Genomic DNA, 18,877 nt, shown 5'->3' on the forward strand with positions numbered 1-18,877 from the left:
TCTCTACTGAAGCTGGAATTTGACTCCCTAACGGAAAAACAACAAAGGGAAAAAAATATTGATCCAGTACCTCTGGGAATTTATATGCAGCTAGGAATTAAGAGTCACCGCTAAGTTGCTCTTCTCAAAGGACGGTGAAGTGGGCCATTTGATATTCAAATGATGTGAAACTATAGAGACCATTCTGGTTAGTGGCAGATCCAGTAATTACAGAATCTGCAAGAATTTCCTGACTCTTAGCCTGTTCTTTTCCTGGAAGATTTTCCATGCTTACCAGCAAAACACTGGTTGTTGGTCGTAGAGCAGAGAGGGGATACATAAGAAAAGAATGGTGTTAGAATATAGTGTCTTTACTTAAAAACTAGTATCTAATTCTTCTTTGTTTTTGTTTTTGTTTTTAGTGAAAAAAATCTTAAGTGTATACTGAATTGTATACTGAAATGTATACTGAAAATGTATACTGCCTCTGGTTTTCTTTTAATTGAAATGTTTTTCAGTTACATTTTTCCTTAAGTTAGGCAGCTTACAAGGTGACCCTGAAACATGGATTAATATTCTATATTTTTTCTGTTTATTAAAGTAATTATACAAATGTTGAATTACAACATGAAAGAGTTGGGTGGGTCATTTTATTTTTGAAGCATTCCTTATACATATACCTATCCTCCTCTTGTGATATGTCAACATAATAGCATATTCCTGTTCTCCAATTTCAGTGCTTTGTGGTTGAGTGCTTGTTCAGGAGAGTGTGTGTGCAGCAGGGGTGGACCAGGCTCCAAGAACAACACTCTTGCCTGGCCTCAGAACATACTGAGAGTGAGGGGATAGACCCACTAGGGTTGACAAGCTCAGAAATCTGCCACAGTATTTCTTTTTCCTTGGTTGGTGAAGATGGGGGCTCAGAGGCTCTCACACATTTCCCTTAATATTCCAGCTTTGATACAGGATAAGTGACTTTAAGTCCATCATGATCCATCCAGTACCAGCTTCGCTCCCCAGTTTCATTCCCCTCAACTACCCTCCATGAATCCTCCTCCTTTTCATCCATTTAAACAACTTATTTTTTCCTTCTCAATGTAATCTACTGCTTTTTACTTCCATGCACTTCCCCCAATTACTGCTTTACTTGTGCTGCCATTTTCCTTCTTGAATCATTCTCTGCTCATCACTTCTCCTTTCCTACTTTTGCTGTCCTGTTATATGCATACTTACTTAGCTTTAGAATGCCACTTGTCACTTTATATTGTGCTTCATTATTTGTCTGTCTCCCTACTCTCACTCCTTTCATCTTGCCTTCCCTGCCTAGTCCAAGGTTAACCACTGTGGCTTAAATCACCCGTGGTTCCAAAAGCAGGAAAGCCCTGGTGATCAGTAACTTTGAAATCAGCCATTAGTCAAATACTTTAATATGATATATGCTTTCATGTTAAAGGAAAATGTAAGTTCTTGTTCAGGAAATGTTCTCTGTATGTGTATATGTATAGGAAAACATGCAGTTTTAATTAGCTGGAGAAATATATATATCAGCTAACCCAGTTTTGTATTCCGACTGTCTTAGAATCTTCTCTACCACTGTGCAAATCCTAGGACATGCTCAAAGTTAAAATGAAGCCGCCACGTTGCAGACATGGCCAATGCCTTGGAGACCTGAGGGCCCCCAGAGTAATGATATCCCAGTGGGATAGTTGCTTGGCTAGCACTGCAGTGTGTATTTGTATTTGTTGCCTTTCTTCCCAGTTTGAGGTCCTTCAGATTCAAAAATATGTTTAACTCCTCATGCTTTTGCTGACTAGGGTTTTCATCAGCAGCACTCTATCGTGCTGACACAGACTCCAGACCTCTTCCTATACTGGATATTCTGAACATGAATTTTGTCAGACCCCCTGCCTGACCCCTCATGGTTCATTCTTTGTTCTCTGAAGCTATCATCCTGCATATATGCATGCATTTCTTTTAAATTTACATTTGTTTTTAATGTAAATTTTCCAGCTTTTCCCACTATGGACTTTCAAGATGTTTACTGCTTTTGTACTTACTCTGCACCTAACTCCCTTGGTGAATTGATAAGTTTACTGTTTCTCAAGCAAGTGTGCACTAAGGACAGCCCCATGAATACACAGGAGGCATCATGAATATGTAGTGGCTGATGCAGTAATACTCTACACAGTGATCCCCACCGGTGTGGGTGGCGGTTGGAGTTGACATAAAATGCTGTCAAGTGGAGTTTTGCTGGAGACTTTGAAAAGTAAGTTGAAAGTTTATAAGAAAATATACAAGACTGTTATCAGGTGATCTTAATTTTGTTTTGTATATTGGTAATTTTTCATAGTCAAATACATTTTTTTTTTAATTTGGGCAAAAATGTATTTTAAAGAGACATGGAGTGTCAAGGTCTGATGGATTAGATTACCAAATAATCCTCCAATTACAAAAGAACTAGAAATAATTGATAAAATAAATCAATCATCCTTTATACATGCATGGCAGGGCAGAACCACATAAAGTATTTCTCCCTGACTACAGTCGTGGTCACCTGGCTCCAGTTCTCTGTTAGCTAGGAGACCTTCCATGCTTTGACAGCTGTGTTTACAAAGTAGGGACTGTAGCAGCATCTGCCACATGGAGTTGTTTTGAGGGTTAAAAGACTATGTGTAAAGCATTCAGAACACTGGCATGTAACGAATGTTTGTTGTTGTTGTGATATGATTATGAGGAGCGGGTGGAAGGTGATAGCTGAGCTCTCAAGAAATGAGGAAAATCCAGAGGGGATTCAGAGAGAAATGACATCAGATTGGTAGGGGAGAGCTAATGTTGTGGCTGTTTGGGGTAAGTATGCTGGGACTAGAGTGGAAGCTTGGAAATCGGAGTTAAGACCCCATAGGATCCCTCAGACACACAAAGCTGGACTCTTTTTTTTTTTTTTAAATTTTTTTTTTTTTTAAAGATTTTATTTATTTATTTGACAAAGAGAGACACGGCAAGAGAGGGAACACAGGCAGGGGGAGTGGGAGAGGGAGAAGCAGGCTTCCCGCTGAGCAGGAAGCCTGATGCGGGGCTCGATCCCAGGACCCTGGGATCATAACCTGAGCCGAAGGCAGATGCAAAGCTGGACTCTTAAAAGCCTATACCCTTTGTTAAGGGTGTACTAGGGAAAAACAACCAAAACTGACCATAGGCATAGGCAGAGGACAAGAGGGCTTGCCACCTGGGTCTGGGCTTGAATGGGGAAAGGGGGTAGGTTAATAAGAGAAAGTCACCCTAACAATTCTTAACCATAGGAGCCATCAGATGTATCTCAAGTCAGAAGTTTAAAATAAAAGTGGGTCCTGACTGTTGTTTCTAGGGCATCTAGCAGAAGCAATTAAAATCTTTTGAACCCACTCTGAAGTGGAATCTGGTTTATTACTGGAAAATAGACTCTGACTAAAGTCCTAGCCTAGTTGTCCCTTATCAGGTTTCTTTTTTTTTTTTTAAGATTTTACTTAAAAATCAGATTGCCTGATTTGAGAGAGAAACAGTTAGAGCATGAGTGGGGAGAGAGGCAGAAGGAGAAGGAGAGGGACAAGCAAACTCCCCATTGAGTAGGGAGCCCAACATAGGGCTCAATCCTAGGACCCTGAGATCATGACCTGAGCTGAAATCAAGAGTCAGATGCTTAATCCACTGAGCCACCCAGGCGCCCCACCTCCCCTCCCCCTTATCAGTTTTTTGACTAAGATTGGCCTTAGTTTCTTCTTGGGTGAAATATAAGAATTGGCCAGAAATGATCGGAATTTTTAACTTACAGGCTCAGGAATAGATTTTTGGCATTTTAAATTACCCTGAAATGACACGTGGTGATATGTTGAGCTCATCTCCAGTGGACCAAATTTTTATTTCTAATTCTTCAACTATAATTTTATGATTTCTAGAATAATTATACAGAAAGATTGAAAGACACAGATACCCATCTGTACCATGTTTACCCAACTGCAAAGGTGACCCCACCCACAAGTTTGAAAATTGACAAGATTCAGATTAAAGCCCTGCTATGGCTCTAATTTTCTCTAATCTGAACTGTCTGGATAACTCTTTATAAATCATTAATTCAGCAAGTGCAGTACGGTAATGAGCTGCTAAGCATCTCTTTGAAATTAAAGACAGCTTAGACCCTGATCCCTATCTCTGTAATGTCTGCATGCCTTGAGGGTTAGATTAGAAGTGTATTTCAGGCAGTGTTACAGCAATTTATTTTTTAGACAGCCTGTCTCTATTAATATTATAATTCATTTAGTAATGGATTAAATATTTAAATATAGAGATGGAAGAGATGGAAATTACGGCTTTAATTAGAGATTATTCTTGGTGTTTGACCATTTAACCTATTTAACCTAGGTTTTCAGTTATTTTAAAGAATAAAATGTATACATTTAAGTACAGTTAAGTAAGGAAAATCTCAGGAACGCAAGTCTGACAAAATTTGATTACTTTCACAAATGATTTTCTCTGTTTCACACTCCTTTCATTAAAATGCTCATGTTTATAATGCAAATTGCATGCTGAATTGGTCTGAAACACATTTTCCCATGACTAGAACTACCCACTGATTTCACTTTATTGGAGATTTTTGTTTTCTTCTGGGATTGCCTGATATTTCCTGTGGTATTTTCTAAAATTTAGCCTGGGTCATTCAGTCACTGTAAGTCCTACTAGTATACAAGCTGGTTCCTGGGCACTTTGCAATTGTCCCTCTAACAAAAGGACATTATTTAGAATTGGCTGTTTCACTTTACCTTTGGTAGATAGTTGTTTTAGGGGAGAATTATGCCCTTCAGTCCCTGGCATGCTGTAACTCCCTCCTTTCTAACAGAATTGGTATAGATGTGCCAGTCTTCATTTTATTTCTTTTAAGGATTAAGTGGATATGCTGACCAAATATAATAGTGATGTCTTTTATTGATTCAAACTTTACAAATATTATTTAAGTATTAAATTAGATAACAATTTTATTTTAAATATCGAAAGCACCTGTTTGTTTGTTTTGCCAGAGGGTAATGAGTACATGACTGTTTATGGTGGCAACCAGAAACCTTGTTCTAGTCTTTCGTTGGCTGTTAATGGCTATGTGGCCTTGGGAGAACAGTCATGTAATCTCTCTAAGGCTTATCATGTTTCCTCATCTCATTAATAGTCCTAAAGTTTCTTTCAAACCCTAAAGTTTCATTCAAACTTGAATCCTATGAAAATATAATAGGAGAGGATACTATGTAGTCCCTCACCCCATGTTAGCCTTTCATTGAAAAGCAAAATAGTGAAGTATAGGAACATCCCTCATCAACCGTGTTTCCCCTCTGTAAAAAGTTCCCTGTGATTTAAAAAAAACAATGCTGTTTTATGACTGTTGCATGTCATGCTCCAAATGTTATTAATTTTTACATAATGATCTCTTTGTTCCATCAATTCTTATTAGCTTGAGGTAATATTACACTTTCATAATAAGCACAGTTGTATTTTTGTCTGTTTAAGCAATAAAACAGCAACTTCAGCAGATTACTAAGTAGATTGGCTTGGAATGTTTGTTGATAGATCACAGCCAATGTTTTCATGCATTATGTGGACATAAAACATTAAATGTTGGCATTCAGATTTAATGGATATTTTATCTAGCACTCACCTGTGTAATAATTGTCAGGCATTCTCAGTTTAGCTTGATTTCTCTGTCAGTAAATTCCATCGGAAGCCCCAATGGCATCGACTTTTACTGCAATATGGGGAATAAAAATCAAAAACACCTTGCTTTTATTATGCTAGTGGCTTCATAAGGGTTTGATTGAATTAGAGGGAAAAATGCTGGCTTTTAACTTACGTGGTTGCTTTCTGTACTTTTTAGGATAGTCTTGGAACTTTTTTTCAGAGAAAACTCTTAATAAAGCCTATATTTTTATAATACATATGTATATGTACTGGAAATAATCTTTTTTTTTTCAAACAATGGTTGGCATGAAGTCTTATGATCAAGCATCTGAGTGTGCTAAAAGCATTGGGTTTGTAAAATGATAGTCAAGACTTTAATTCTTTTGAATTCATGTGTGTATTGTTACTCTTAAAGTCTGGTAGAAACATCTGAGAGATAGCTTTGGTACTATAATTATGTGGTTCATTCCATTCTCTAGAAAAATAAATTACTGTATTAGGTTGAAATGTATAAAATTGCTAATATTTGATTTTTTCTTTACAGAAACTGTAATTTCATACAACTTAATGTATTACTCTATATTTCCGTACACTTGTACACAACCCCTTTTACCTGGAGACAAAGATGTCTTAACCCCATAGGCCATTGAATTATCCCATATTTTGTACCATATTTTCTGCATTTTTTTTTTAAGATTTTATTTATTTATTTGACAGAGAGAGACACAGAGAGAGAGGGAACACAAGCAGAGGGAGTGGGAGAGAGAGGCAGGCTTCCCGCCGAGCAGGGAGCCTGATGCGGGGCTCGATCCCAGGACCCTGGGATCATGACCTGAGCCGAAGGCGGACGCTTAACCACTGAGCCACCCAGGCGCCCCTATTTTCTGCATTTTTATTTCCATGTTTTGTTTGGTTGTGAAACTAACTATGAAGATCAAGAATAAGTGTGCGAAGTTTACATAGATTTTAAAATTTAATTTTATGATTACTTGATGGCCTTCATTTTCTTTGTTTTGTACCTGACTATTGAAAACTTAGTCCTGAGCTGGCAGTATTCTGCAGGTTGATATTTGGGGACTATTGTCCTGGATTTTAGGAGGGGACTTTTCCCTGTTGCGGTTTGGGGGGTGGTTGCTTAAGTGACATGTGTAAGGCTCCCAGAGAGTGAATGATTAGGAATCTGATAGGATTAGGAATGATAATAATGATTATCATTTCAATTCTGTATAGAGTTGTGGATTTTTTTGTTTTTTTCCTTTTCTCTGCATCTTAGTTTCCCAGTTTTAGGAAAATGATGAGGTGACTACTTTTTTAATATGTATCAAAGGGATATCTAAATTCTATACCAATATTCCATTGTTTTATTGCTTGTGTTTTGTTTTGGGGAAACATTTTCAAGATTGAACCATGCAGCGATTTTTGCAGTGCTAATAGAAGGAATTGAAACTTAAGGAGAAAAGGTTTGCTATAATATGTGAACATGTTTGAATATTACTCAAATATTTCCATAGTTGTTAATGTCTTTTCTTGAGGAAATATACTGTATAATGTTTGTAAGTCAGTTTGCCAAGGATCTGGGGTAAGAATGTTCTTGGGAGAGAACAGTGAGTGCAAAGGCCCCCCAGAGGGACTGAGTGTGGCTTGTTTGATGAGCAGCAAGAAGTATAGCTGACAGGACTACCGGATGGCTTTGGATGTGGAAAGGCAGAATAAACATTTGCCAGCACGTCCTCTTCTTACTTCTGTGCCTTCTCTCACATAGTCCGTGCCCTTGTTCCCCTAGTCGTTGGCATCATGGCTGCTCCATATAAAGTTCTTGTCTGTCTCCTTTGCAGCTGTTCTGTTTAAAACGCCAAGCAACTCCCCTGTCAGGGCTTTGGGCAAAATGTCTCAGGATCCTGCTTCCTTTACATAGATGACCAGGGCTGACTGTTAGCTAAGGGGAACTTTTTTTGGCATGTGAATTGTAACATGCTAGTGGTCCTTTGCTTAGAGATCTTGTTCAGCCAGTTTTTGACTTTGTATTATAGATGCTGATAATGAAATAGTTTAGGAAACTGGAGGTTTCTCCCCTGGGAACTTTTGAACTCTTTGAAGGCAAAGGACTGTTTATTTTTACTTCTAATTTTCAGCATCTGTCCTATTGCCTAGCACACTGTGAGTTTCATATGCTCACTCTTTGACCTGTCTTTGATTTGATGCTCAGAATATGCTCCTTTTGCTACCATATTGTCAGCTAGTTTTCCAAAGATAGGCCAGCTTTCCTTCAGGAATTTTCTTCTCCCCATCCCTACCACAGTGTGAGAATTGACCATGCTGCTTTCTTCCTATTGTATACATTATTAGTAATTGTTATTTACTATTCTGGAAGGTAGATGGTATTATTGTCATTATTCCTGTTGAGGAAACTGAGCTCAGAGACTTTATTTCACTTGTCCAGGGCCACAAGGCTTGTAGTTGGTAGATAACAAGCTTTAAATCTAGCTTCCAAATTTATATTCTTTTTACTTTATCACATTAGGAACCCCCCAAAACAGCCCCAGTCCTGATAAAAGAAGCTGAAGTGAACACATATAAATGTCTAAGAACCGGCCATCTCTGTTGAGTAGTCCCTGTTGCTGTACATGTGTATTGTAAGAATGTGTACATATGAGCTAACATTCTTTAATGGGTTTAAGTAACATTGGTAATGCCACAGTTCTCCGTGCAGCCCACCTCCCCAGAGGTACTATAAGTATCAGGACATTTTTGTGTAATAGGAATTTTGAAGGAGTATACTTTGGGATGTTTCTTTCTTTCTTTCTTTTTTTTTTTTTTTTTTAAGATTTATTTATTTGAAAGAATCCAGGGCGGGGAGAGGCAGAGGGAGAGACAGAGAGAGCATCTCAAGCAGACTGCACACCGAGCACAGGGCACATGATCCCATGACCCTGAGACCATGACTTGAGCTGAAACCAAGAATCAAATGCTCAACTGACTGCTCCACCCAGATGCCCTATTTCTGTTGTTTAAAATAGTATATTGAACGAGTTGGAATGCATCCTTTTGAAATGTTTTTGACATCTCTGCTATTGTTATGTATAAAGAATAAGACTATGTCTATCCATTTAGTTTAAGAAGTGCTTTAGAACTGGGGTGCCCGTGTGGCTCATTTAGTTAAGCATCTGACTCTTGGTTTCAGCTCAGGTCATGATCTCAGGGTCTTCGGATCAAGCCATGTGTCAGGCTCTGTGCTCAGCGAGGAGTCTGCTTGAATTTCTCTCCCTTTCCCCCTGCCCTTCCCCCTGTTCACTCTCTCTCTCTCTCTCTCTCTCTCAAATAAATAAATAAATAAATAAATCTTTAAAAAAAAAGTGCGTTAGAACTAAAACAGAATTCTCTGTTATCCATTATTACATTAGCATTTTAGGGGATACATAATTTAATTTCTCCTCAATGTCAATACTTCCCAGTAAAACCATACCTTAATGTCCTATAATTCTTTCTTTTTTGTACTTTTGAACACACCTTTACAAACCTTTGAAACTCAGCAATTCATAAAACATTAAAATTCGGTTTGTATGCAGATTATTAAGTAGTCTGTATAGGAACAATAGTTCACAAGTTTGAATTTGTTTGTCTGAGTAGTTCATTTATGCCCTTGCTCCTCTTCCCTCTTCCTCCTCCCCCACAGTTTCTTCCAGGACATTTGACACCATATATAATGCATCCCAGGACTGAGATTTTGCTCAAGTACCTGAAAGATAACAGATGCTGCTGTGCTCTTCATAGCAGAGAGTAATGCTCAACCAGCCAAAACACATCACTGGAACGTAGCCCCACCAGCAAACTGCTTGTGCTGATTGTAAGGGGAAAATCATACTGTAGTAGAGTAGATGGCTTTCCCATCTTTTGGGTTCCATCAGTAAGTCCTGGCAACAGCCCTTCAACAATGGCCCAAATGTTTTTCTGTTAAGAAATCTACTTGCACTTAGTAAGCAAAATTTGTTTGAAAAGACTGTACTGAGGAGTGAAATAAATCTGACATACATCTGCTTTTAAACAGTTTTCCCCAATTCATAGGAGCCACCTAACATTATTTTGACTGCAGGGTTTTTTTTAACTTTAAAGATTGCATATTTTTGTAACTACAGAAACTTACAAATCCCCTTTCCTTTATTCCAGACTTTTAAATATATTTTATAGAATTGACATCATATAGTTTTGTATCTGTATTTTAAATTTATTAATGCAGTATTCATATTCACTCAATATTATGTTATATATGTATTCATATTTACTATATTTCAGTAATGCTCTTCATCCTTTCTAGGGGTGCCTGGGTGGCTCATTGGGTTAAGAGTCTGACTCTTGATCTCAGCTCAGATCTTAATCTCAGGGCTGTGAGTTCAAGCCCTGTGTTGGGCCCCACTCTAGGCATGGAGCCTACTTAAAAACAAAAAACCCCACAAAACATCCTTTCTAATGATGGCATAATATGGTCATGCCATAATTTATTTATATATTTCTAAGTGAGCACTTTTGGGGGGTACTTTTTTAAAGGACATTAATCTTTTTATTATCATAAATAATATTTAATGATGTTTTTGAATGAATGGGAGAATAAAGGCTTTTTTTTCTCTGAAAATATGGATCTTTTGATAGAAATGTTTATATAATAAGAGGTAATTGGGTACCTATGTAGGTTAGCTGTTCTTATTCCAATTTGTCTTGTCATGTTAAAAGTTTAATATTTAGGGCATATATTTCAGGTAATTTTCTGGATGAAAATTTTCTGGATGATGTTTGCCAAGATTATGCTACAAACCCCACAGGTTAATGCTGGAGACCTAGAGGGGAAGGAACCATCATCATCTGTTGAAGACCTAGGTCCTACATAGTAATGGGGAGCAGCATTGTGGCTGGTATCTCATATAACCTGTTGGAAAACCTTGTAATTTAGAAAATCTTATGCTCATTTTGCAAATGAACAAACAGGTTTAGAATTACAACCAAACTTTAAGACAACACAGATTGCATGAATGAAACATTATTTTAAGTTACTCTATTCGAGTTGGATTGAAGCTCCATTCTTGTATCCATGTTTCCTTCAGAACAGTTGCATAACCATTGGTCTAGACCACAAAGTCAGGGGTCTGTTACATTTCTTACCTAATTTATTACATTGTTTAGCTGTATAATATTTGCCATAGACTTAATCTTATGTTCACTTGAACTAATATTTTTAAATATTACATTTTGTTTCATTCTTTACTTATATAAACCTGTTTTTTAGTTATGAAAAGCAATGTTTGTATGAAAAGCAATGTAAATTTTTTTATATAGAAAGTAACCAAAAATAAATACTTAATCATTAAAATTGAAAGTGTATATCTGTAATAATCCCTAAGATCACTTCTCAGTGGCCCCTACTACACCTTGGGAAGTTTTATTAATTTGAAAGAAAAGCTGCTCTCTGAATAATGGAGCATACCCAAATGAGTGTAAGTAGAAATGTTAAAAAGAGTCTATGAATATCTTAAGATTCTCAAGTGAGTTGCGGGAAGCCTGACTTTTTTTTTTTTTTTTTTTCAGAACCAGAGTATTTAGGATTTCCTGAGCTCCCGACTTTATAATACTCAGTAGGATTGAGTCTCTTCCATGCAATCCCTTTCTGACTGCTGTGGAGTCATTGGGTCAGCATCACATGTGCTACTGGCCCTCAGACTTTATAGTTACATACTGACAAGACACAATTCTAGTTATCCCTTTGTGACTGGATTCGATATTTGAAAAACAACATAGTTTATGGTCCTGAGGAGAGGGCCAGTACTCCAAGTGTGAATACTTCTGACAGCAGATGTGTGGGTTATTTTTCCCAATGCAGCCTTTTCCTTAACTCCTTAGACACCATTGGGTGTCCTACAATTTTGTTCATTTCTGACAATTTTGTTCATTTCTCCAGAGTTAGCACAGTCCCCACAAATTAAGAGCTCAGTGACACAGGATACCTCCACTTTAGACACCGATTGCTAGTCTTTACTCCTGATCAATGTGCTATAAAGTCTGGGGGATCCTACAACTCCCTTCTCAGGTTTGATCATTTGCTGGAATGGTTCACAGAACTCAGGAAAACACTTTACATTTATTTTACTTTATTATGTTAGTCACTATACATTACATCATTAGTTTTTGATGTGGAGATCATGATTCATTGTTTGCATATAACACCCAGTGCTCCATGCAAAATGTGCCCTCCTTAATACCCATCACCAGGCTAACCCATCCCCCCACCTCCCTCCCCTCCAGAACCCTCAGTTTGTTTCTCAGAGTCCATAGTCTCTCATGGTTCGTCTCTCCCTCCGATTCCCCCCCTTCATTTTTCCCTTCCTTCTAATGTCCTCCATGCTATTCCTTATGTTCCACAAATAAGTGAAACCATATGATAATTGACTTTCTCTGCTTGACTTATTTCACTTAGCATAACCTCCTCCAGTCCCATCCATGTTGATGTAAAAGTTGGGTATTCATCCTTTCTGATGGCTGAGTAATATTCCATTGTATATATGGACCACATCTTCTTTATCCATTCATCTGTTGAAGGGCATCTCAGCTTTTTCCAGTTTGGCTATTGCTGACATTGCTGCTATGAACATTGGGGTGCATATGGCCCTTCTTTTCACTACATCTGTGTCTTTGGGGTAAATACCCAGGAGTGCAATTGCTGGGTCATAGGGTAGTTCTATTTTTAATTTTCTGAGGCACCTCCACACTGTTTTCCAAAGTGGCTGTACCAACTTGCATTCCCATCAATAGTGTAAGAGGGTTCCCCTTTCTCCACAACCTCCCCAACATTTGTTGTTTCTTGCCCTGCCCATTTTTGCCATTCTGACTGGTGTAAGGTGGTATCTCAATGTGGTTTTGATTTGAATTTCCCTGATGGCTAATGATGATGAACATTTTTTCATGTGTCTGTTAGCCATTTGTAGGTCTTCTTTGGAGAAGTGTCTGTTCATGTCTTCTGCCCATTTTTTGACTTGATTATTTGTTTTTGGGGTGTTGAGGTTGAGAAGTTCTTTATAGATTTTGGAAATCAGTGCTTTGTCTGTAGTGTCACTTGCAAATATCTTCTCCCATTCTGTGGGTTTCCTCTTTGTTTTGTTGACTGTTTCCTTTGCTGTGCAGAAGCTTTTTATCTTGATGAAGTCCCAAAAGTTCATTTTTGCTTTTGTTTCACTAGCTTTTGGAGATATATCTTGAAAGAAGTTGCTGTGGCCAATGTCAAAAGGTTATTGCCTATGTTCTCCTCTAGGATTTTGATGGATTCCTGTCTCACATTGAGGTCTTTCATCCATTTTGAGTTTATCTTTGTGTATGGGGTTAGAGAATGGTTGAGTTTCATTCTTCTGCATGTGGCTGTCCAATTTTCCCAGCACCATTTATTGAAGAGACTGTCTTTTTTCCATTGCATATTTTTTCCTGCTTTGTCAAAAGATTATTTGACCATAGACTCGAGGGTCCATATCCGGGCTCTCTATTCTGTTCCATTGGTCTATATGTCTGTTTTTGTGCCAGTACCATGCTGTCTTGGTGATCACTGCTTTGTAATATAGCTTGAAATCGGGCAACATGATGGCGCCAACTTTGGTTTTCTTTTTCAACATTTCCTTGGAGATTTGGGGTCTTTTCTGATTCCATACAAATTTTATGATTGTTTGTTCCAGCACTTTGAAAAATGTCATTGGAACTTTGATCGGGATGGCATTGAAGGTATAGATTGCTGTGGGTAGCATAGACATTTTAACAATGTTTATTCTTCCAATCCATGAGCATGGAATATTTTTTCCATCTTTTTGTGGATTCTTTGATTTCTTTCCTGAGTGTTCTGTAGTTCCTAGAGTATAGATTCTTTACCTCTTTGATTAGGTTTATTCTGAGACATCTTATGGTTTTTGGTGCTATTGTAAATGGAATTCTTTCCCTAATTTCTCTTTCTACAGTTGCATTGTTAGTGTATAAGAAAGCAACGGATTTCTGTGCATTGATTTTGCATCCTGCCACATTACTGAATTGCTATATGAGTTCTAGTAATTTGGGGGTGGAGTCTTTTGGGTTTTCCACATAAAGTATCATGTCATCTGTGAAGCGAGAGAGTTTGACTTCTTCTTTGCCAATTTGAATACCTTTTATTTCTTTTTGTTGTCTGATTGCTGTTGCTAGGACTTCTAGTACTATGTTGAACAATAATGACAAGAGTGGGCATCCTTGACGTGTTCCTGATCTTAAGGGAAAGGCTCTCAGCTTTTTCCCATGAGGATGATATTCCCTGTGGGTTTTTCGTAGACAGATTTTCTGAACTTGAGGAATGTTCCCTCTATCCCTATACTCTGAAGAGTTTTACTCAGGAAAGGATGCTGTATTTTGTCAAATGCTTTTTCTGCATCAATTGAGAGGACCATATGATTCTCCTCCCTCCTCTTATTAATGTGTTCTATCACATTGATTGACTTGCGAATGTTGAACCACCCTTGCATCCCAGGGATAAATCCCACTTGGTTGTGGTTGGATGATCCTTTTAATGTATTGTTGGATCCTATTAGCTAGGATTTTGTTGAGGATTTTGGAATCCATATTCATCAGGGATATCAGTCTGAAAGTCTCTTTTTTTTTTTTTAAAGATTTTTTATTTATTTATCTGAGAGATAGAATGGGAGACAGAGAGCATGAGAGGGGGAGGATCAGAGGGAGAAGCAGACTCCCTGCCGAGCAGGGAGCCCGATGCGGGACTCGATCCCGGGACTCCAGGATCATGACCTGAGCTGAAGGCAGTTGCTTAACCAACTGAGCCACCCAGGTGCCCCGAAAGTCTCTTTTTTGATGGGGTCTTTGCCTGGTTTGAGAATTATGGTAATGCTGGCCTCATAGAATGAGTCTGGAAGCTTTCCTTGTTTCTATTTTTCAAAACAGCTTCAGGACAAAAGGTATTATTTCTTCTTTGAATGTTTGGTAGAATTCCTCAGGGAATCCATCAGGCCCTGGAGTCTTGTTTTTTGGGATGTTTTTGATCACTGCTTCAATCTCGTTCTGATTATTGGCCTATTCAGGTTGTCAGTTTCTTCCTGTTTTAGTCTTGGCAGCTTATAGGTTTCCAGAAAGGCCTCCATTTCATCCAGATTGCTCAGTTTATTGGCATATAGTTGTTGATAATAATTTCTAATAATTATTTCTATTTCCTTGGTGTTAGTCGTGATCTTTCTCCTTTCATTCATCATTTTATTAATTTGGGTCCTTTCTCTTTTCTTTTGGATAAGTCTGGCCAGTGGCTTATCGATCTTATTAATTCTTTCAAAGAACCAGCTTCTAGTTTCGTTGATCTGATCTACTGTGTTTCTGGTTTCTAATTCATTGATCTCTGCTCTAATCTTAATTATTTCTCTTCTAATGCGTGGCTTAGGCATCATTTGTTGCCTTTTCTCTAGTTATTTAAGGTGTTAACTTAGTTGGTGAATTTGGGATTTTTCTATTTTTTTGAGTGAGGCTTGGATGCCTATGTATTTCCCCCTTACGACCACCTTTGCAGTATCCCATAGGTTTTGGACTGATGTGTTTTCTTTCTCATTGGTTTCCATGAACTGTTTAAGTTTTTCTTTGATTTCCTGGTTGACCCAAGCATTCTTGAGTAGAGTGGTCTTTAGCTTCCAATTGTTTGAATTTCTTCCAAATTTTTTCTTGTGATTGAGTGCCAGTTTTAAAGCATTATGGTCTGAGAAGATGCAGGGAATAATCTCAATCTTTTGTTATTGGTTGAGACCTGATTTGTGACCCAGTATGTGATCTATTCTGGAGAAACTTCCATGTGGGTTCGAGAAGAATGAGTATTCTGTTGTTTTAGGGTGGAATGTTCTGTATGTATCTATAAAGTCCATCTGGTCCAGTGTGTCATTCAAAGCTCTTGTTTCTTTGTTGATTTTCTGCTTAGATGATCTGTCTATTGCTGAGAGTGGAGTATTGAGGTCTCCTACAATTAATGTATTGTTATCAATATGACTCTTTATTTTGGCTAACAGTTGGCTTATGTAGATGGCTGCTCTCATGTTGGGGGCGTAGATATTTACAATTGTTAGATCTTCTTGTTGGATATATCCTTTAAGAATGATATAGTGTTCTTCTGTGTCTCTAACTACAGTCTTTAGTTTAAAATCTAATTTGTCTGATATAAGAATTGCTACCCCAGCTTTCTTTTGAGGTCTGCTGGCATGGAAGATAGATCTCCATCCCTTCACTTTTAGTCTGGATGTATCTTTAGGTTCAAAATGAGTCTCTTGTAGACAGCATATGGATGGGTCCTGTCTTTTTATCCAATATGCAGCCCAGTGCCGTTTTATGGGAGCATTTAGGCTGTTCAGGTTGAGAGTGATTATTAAAAGATATGAACTTATTGTCATCATGTTGCCTGTGAAGACCTTCTTTTTATAGATTGTCCCTGTAAATTTCTGTTTTATATCAGTCTTGGGGTCTTTCTCCTTTTATAGAACCCCCCTTAATATTTCTTGCAGGACTGGCTTAGTGGTCACATATTCTTTCAGTTTCTGCCTGTCTTGGAAGCTCTGCATCTCTCTATCCATTCTAGATGACAGCCTTGCTGGATAAAATATTCTTGGCTGCATGTTCTTCTCATTTAGTACCCTGAATATGTCTTGCCAGCCCTTTCTGGCTTTCTAGGTCTCTGTGGATAGGTCTGACGTTATTCTGATTTTCCTCCCTCTGTACATAAAGAATCTCTTCCCACTACCTGCCCTTAAGATGGTTTCCTTGGTTCTAAGATTTGCGAGTTTTACTATTACATGCCAGGGCATTGGCCTGTTTTCCTTGATCTTGGGAGGGGTCCTCTCTGCCTCTAGGACACGAATGTTTGTTTCATTCCCCAGATTAGGGAAGTTCTCAGCCTACGATTTGCTCAAATATATCTTGTAGTCCGCTCTCTCTCTCCACCCCCTCCGGGATTCCAATAATTCTGACATTGGAACGTTTCATGGTGTCACTTTTTTCTCTGATTCTATTTTCATGGATTCTGAGTTGTTTTTCCCTCGCCTCCTCTTTTCCCTTTTTATCTATTAAATTGTCTTCCAGGTCACTAATTCGTTCTTCTGCCTCATTTACCCTAGCTGTTAGATTATCTAGATTAGATTGGATCTCATTGATAGCATTTTTAAATTCTGCTAATTCAGCTTTCATTTCTGCCCTTAGAGACTCTCTGTTGCCATTAATCGATTTCTCCATTCTAGCTATTGTCTTCACAGTTGCTAGCCTGAATTCCATCTCTGACATCTTGGTTATATCTGCATCCATCTGTAGATCTTTGGCATAAGTCATAATCTCTGAGTCTTTCCTATTTTGGGAGTACCTTCTCCTAGTCATTCTGTTGAGGGGTGGTTGAGGGAATATATAGAGTCCAAATTATTGACCACAACCCAAGCAAGATGCACCTGTTTTATAGGGACCTTAGGCCTCTTGTTCTCCCAGTCTATCTTCTGGGGGAGAGGCCTGCCGTGCTGTTACTCAGGCAACCCTGTTTGGGCAGAGTTGCCCTGCCCCCTGTGGAGGGTGATGGGCTCAGTGGAAACTGGTTTTTTTGGGCTTTTGTTCTCTGGCGGCGTTCCCTAGCGGCTTTCTGTGTCTCTTCCGAGAGTCAGAGCAGAAGAGAAACCGCCAGCTGCCCCCAGTTTGCACACCCGGCCCCACCGCTCTGGGTTTCTGTCAGGCGGGCTGCCCTAAAGTCCTTTCCCCACCACTACCCGTGTGTGAGTCTGTGCCCAGTCCCTAGCGCAGGAGGCTGTCGATCACTGGCGGTGTAGGATCCCCATGGCCAGGCTCCCTCCCACTGCTGTTTATCCTCCGATATCTGCCCGGAGAATCACGGCTCCCTGCTTTGTACCTTGGAACCAACCGCCTGCAATATTCTGTTTGTAGAGATACAGATCTGTCTTCTTACATCTGAGGCTGATGTTGTGGATGTTCAGAGTGGTCTGGTAGATATCCAGCTCAATTCCGGGGACCAGTTGGAATAGGGTCCCCTACTCCTCTGCCATCTTTTCCCCCTCTTGTGTTTTTGATTTTAGCCATTCTGGCAGGTGTGAGGTGACAGCTCATTGTACTTTTTATTTGTATTTCCCTGATGAGGATAATGTTGATAATCTTTTCATGTGTCTCTTGGCCATCTGGATGTCTTCCTTGGAGAAATGTCTGTCTGTGTGTTCTGCCCAATTTTTAATTGGATTATTTGTGTAATGGGTTTTGAGTTTTATAAGTTCTTTTTTTTAGAGTTTTATAAGTTCTTTATATATTTTGGATACTAACTCTTTTTTTTTTTAATTTTTTATTGTTATGTTAATCACCATACATTACATCATTAGTTTTTGATGTAGTGTTACATGATTCATTGTTTGTGCATAAGACCCAGTGCTCCATGCAGAACGTGCCCTCCTCAATACCCATCACCAGGCTAAACCAGCCTCCCACCCCTCTCCCCTCTAGAACCCTCAGTTTGTTTTTCAGAGTCCATTGTCTCTCATGGTTCATCTCCCCCTCTGATTTCCCCCCCTTCATTCTTCCCCTCCTGCTATCTTCTTTTTTTTTTTTCTTAACATATATTGCATTATTTGTTTCAGAGGTACAGGTCTGTGATTCAACAGTCTTGCACAATTCACAGCGCTCACCATAGCACATACCCTTACCAGTGTCTATCACCCAGCCACCCCATCCCTCCCACCCCACCCTCCACTCCAGCAATCCTCAGTTTGTTTCCTGAGATTAAGAATTCCTCATATCAGTGAGGTCATATGATACATGTCTTTCTCTGATTGACTTATTTTGCTCAGCATAACACCCTCCAGTTCCATTTGGATACTAACTCTTTATTGGATGTGTCATTTGCAAATAACTTCTTTCATTCCATAAGTTGTCTCTTAGTTTTGTTGTTTGTTTCTTTTGCTGTGGAGAAGCTTTTTATTTTGATGTGGTTCCAACCGTTAATTTTTGCTTTTGTTTCCCTTGCCTCACCTATCTAGAAAAATGTTGCTGTGGCCAGTGTCAGAGAAATTACTGCCTGTGCTCTCTTCTTAGGATTTTTATGGTTTCAGTTCTTTTATTTCGTAACTTAGTCCATTTTGCATGTACAGCTCTTATGAGGGCTCGATTATCCACATGGTTGAATAAATCATCATCA

General features: G+C 38.7%; 1 protein-coding gene across 15 annotated transcripts in view; it reads left to right on the top strand.

Annotated features, from left to right (window-relative positions):
- Window positions 1-18,877, top strand: part of KDM4C (lysine demethylase 4C) — a 459,829-nt gene that overhangs the window by 285,108 nt on the left and 155,844 nt on the right. Inside the window, exon 13 of one of the 15 annotated variants that reach the window (XR_010407541.1) lies at window positions 1,990-2,245. The exons of the other annotated variants lie outside the window; for them this stretch is intronic. The gene's annotated coding sequence lies outside the window, so the exon portion shown is untranslated. The remainder of the gene's footprint in view (window positions 1-1,989; window positions 2,246-18,877) is intronic. 15 annotated transcript variants of the gene reach the window in all.

The sequence above is a fragment of the Mirounga angustirostris genome, unplaced genomic scaffold, assembly GCF_029215605.1.
Source record: "Mirounga angustirostris isolate CCGP_5_RB_7025 unplaced genomic scaffold, mMirAng1.0.hap1 SCAF_15, whole genome shotgun sequence".
NCBI classification, from domain to species: domain Eukaryota; kingdom Metazoa; phylum Chordata; class Mammalia; order Carnivora; family Phocidae; genus Mirounga; species Mirounga angustirostris.